Here is a 3,527-nt window from a genome sequence, read left to right as displayed (position 1 = left end):
TTAGGATGTGGACATCTCTGGGGCACCATAATTCCACCTTCCCAGGGTGGGAATTGTGGGTTCATGGAGAAATCCTCCTTCTACTTACTTGTGCCTTATTTGGAATCAAAGAGCAAATTTCTTTATACAAAAAGATGTACTTCAAAGAAATTAAAAAAATAGAACAGTACTCCTTTTTCCTTCGTTCAGATATGCAGATATTTTATGGGAAAGATCCTTGTGAATTTGGTCTGCCTTGCTTGAGAATAGTGATCTTTATTAATATCCTGTCTTCCCTTAAGAAGGAGGGAAAAACATCACATGACAGGAACCCAGGCCTTTGGGTACATTTGGAGAAAAGTCATCAAAATGGTGGTTTTCTCAGGTGGCTTCTGGCTTCCAAAGAGTATCTCTCTGTTCTTAGGACCTCAGGCACACTGTATACAGATAATAATAATAATAATAATAATAATAATAATAATAGTCCTAGTTAAATAGAAGGTTATAGCTGGAGATATTTGGACAGTCCCTGGGATGCTCAAGCTTTTACACATTCTTCTGTGTGGGAATTTATAGGAAATTTGAGTCTTCTATTAGAAAAGAGAGAGAGACGATGAGCCTTATTTATTGTTTCTGTGTGCATCCAACAGATAGTCTTTGAATGTCTTCTTGAGACAGACAATGTGCTAGAAATGAAGGATACAGAGAAGAATACATACCATTTCTATTCTTGGAGAGCTTACAGTCTAGCATGGAAGAAGGAACCCTGGAGGAGTAACCCACACTCTAGTAGAGGTTCTGTGAGGCTGTTGAGAAAGCAAGTGCAGGAAGCTATGGAGACATGACTCTTAGAGGATGAGGAAGTGGGCCGGTGCCATGGGAAGGGCACTGGAGGGCACAGGGGGCTGAGATCCGGTTCAGAACCCACCACAGATATACTGAGCCAGCCAATCATCCTACATAACTTCAATTCTAATGAACTTTAGTGGGTCCTCTCCCCCTCCTTGGGCACCTTCTCTGTTCCTGAGGGGGTCAGACAATATAACCCTGAAGTCATCTGGCCTCGGAAGTGGGGGTTCTCAAGTATGGGGAAAAGAAGGCTCTGAGATGTGGCCTGGTGGCCTCAGTTGGGCGCAGCTCTCTTTCGTGACAGACATCTTTTCAGCCAGTGATGGCAAACTCTACTTCCACGGCCACTTGTTGGAAATGATGAAGTCACTTCCTGTGAAGCATACGTGATTCATTTTTCTCATCTGTACCTCATGGAATAGTAATTCATTCTGGGTTTTATGGCTGAAAGAAAGAAAGAAAAAAGAAAGGAAGGAAGGAATAAAGAAAGAAAGAAAAATAAAGAGCGACTCTGTCTCTTTCCCTCATTCACCATCCTTAACCTGGAAATGGAACCTCTAAGGCAGGGGGAAAATTGAATTTGGGGGTAAATGGATATGTCAGAAAACTAGACTTGGATAAATAAGATACTGTTAAAATAATAACTGGCGATATATTTAGGGAAAAAAAAGACTACCATTCTCTCCATGAACACCTATAAAAATAACCAGAGCATCAGCATCTGAGAACATTCCACAGGAAGTGTTGAGACCATGTGACAAAGATTGTTATAGAAGGTGAGGGGAACAGAAATGGGTGGGGCGTGGTCTCCACTGTCACAGAGCTTACAGTCAGGCTAGAGAAGTAGACAAGCATATGAAAAAGGTGCATAATCACTGTGATGAGAAAAAACATGAGACTATGCAAAGTGTCATTTGAATGAAAGAAGCCAGTGAGTGCCTTGCTGCAGGCAGGTGGGGAGGTTTGGCTGATGTTGGAAATGAGTTTTGAAGGACAAGTGGGGAGACTACATGTGGAGTGGAAAGAGAAGGGCAGCCCGGGCAGTGAGGACAGCGTGTGAAGACAGGAGGAGCGTGAGGGAGCCAGGCGTGCTTGGGTTGGGCAGTGGTGAGCCGTGTGTGGCTGGGTTGTAGAAGCAGGTGGGGTTCAGGAACTATGTGATGTGCTCAGGGCTCACACGAGCACAAATGACTGCCATAGCCCTAAAAGCTTGAGATCTCGCTGGGGAGAAGGAACTTGAGAGCCCCACCTGTTTAACTACTGATTCAGAGAGGCAGAGGGAGGGCTAAAGTGATGGACGATTACGCTCATGCCTTTCACCCAAAACCATTTATTTGTGTGGTGCCATCGGAGTGATAGCCCCTTTCTAGAAGCTAGGGACCCATGGGCCAAGGCGGGAGACAGAGTCCCTGACATGATGGAGCTTACGTTCAGGGGAGAAATAAAAATATTAAAGAAGTTAAAATAAATAAATAAATAAGGTATCAATTAATGAGTATTGGGCAGGAAATTAAAATAGGATATCGAATAGGAAGTAACTGGTGGCTATTTTAGATAAGAGGTCAGGGAGTACTCCCAGAGGAGATAACATTTCAGCTCAGTTCTGGTTAACAAGTAGGAGCTGGGCACACAAAGATCAGAGGGGGAAATATTTCTGGAAGGAGGATGGCTAGAACAAATATACCAGCACATGCTGAGTAAGAGTTTTTAGCGTTTAAGCAGACAAAGCACCTCTAATGTGTCTGGGCCATGACGGAGGGTGAGCCGTTGGAGAGGAGGTCTTGGATGTATATTTGGGGAGCTCCCGTCAGTAAGGGCTGGTACCTACAGAGCAAAGGCCCCTTGAAGGGCTGTGAGCCAGGAGATGATGTAATAAACCCATGTGTTTGTTGAAATCACTCTGGCTGCTCCATGGAGATTGCAGAAGTGGAAATGGTGAGGGGCTGTCACAGTAGTCCAGAGAAGGGAATGATGGCTTGGACAAGATTGTACAAGGGACAACAAAGAGACACCGGACAGTACAGGATGAACTTTGGATGAGGAATGAGATGTCGGGGCGTTGCTGGTCGAACTAAGGTAAAGAAGATGGGCAGAGTTTGCCACGACGGGGAGACTGCAGAGAAGCATGTCTTCAGGAAGAAAGGAAGAGCTTCATTTTGTCCCTATTTTGTGTCTGGGGTGTATTTCATGTAAAAATCTGTAAGTCTGGATGTTTCAGACTGTAGTTCTACAACTGAGGGCCTGTATCAATGACAAATCGCGATTGGCTATTAGTGACAGAGATGAACGTAACAATTTAAACAAAAGGGAGGCTTACACTGTTCGCCCACATTGAAAAATGCCCAAGGGTAGGAACTTAGAGCTGGTTTAGCGGCTCAGTTCATCAAGGCCCCAAACTCCTCCTTTCTTCTCCATAAATCTTATTAAGGAGTTTCAGCCACTAAGCTGGTGTTCTATTCAGAGATGCTTTCCGGAGATCCAGCCGTCTTACTGTGTCCCAGATGGGAAATGTGCTGGGGAAGAAGGACAAGAGGGATAACGGGGGTTTTCTGGAAGCTCATGCCCATCTCCAAAGGAGGCTCAGAAACAGGTTAAAATTTGAGTATATTGCAAATCTGAATAAAATCAGGATTCCGTTGTAAATGAGAGGATGGGTTGGGTGCGCAGGAGACAGCCAGCTGTTTCTATCACCCAGAAGT

General features: G+C 44.5%; 1 long non-coding RNA gene across 1 annotated transcript; it reads right to left on the bottom strand.

The window, feature by feature from the left end:
* Nucleotides 1–225: 225 nt before the first annotated feature.
* Nucleotides 226–2,639, bottom strand: LOC122235028. The gene is made up of 3 exons (XR_006213111.1): nt 2,560–2,639; nt 699–1,272; nt 226–416 (listed from the first exon to the last, which is right to left on the bottom strand). It is a non-coding gene; the product is annotated as an uncharacterized LOC122235028 (long non-coding RNA).
* Nucleotides 2,640–3,527: the final 888 nt, after the last annotated feature.

The sequence above is a fragment of the Panthera tigris genome, chromosome F2, assembly GCF_018350195.1.
Source record: "Panthera tigris isolate Pti1 chromosome F2, P.tigris_Pti1_mat1.1, whole genome shotgun sequence".
NCBI classification, from domain to species: Eukaryota; Metazoa; Chordata; class Mammalia; order Carnivora; family Felidae; genus Panthera; species Panthera tigris.
This window is presented reverse-complemented; position numbering and strand designations above follow the sequence as displayed.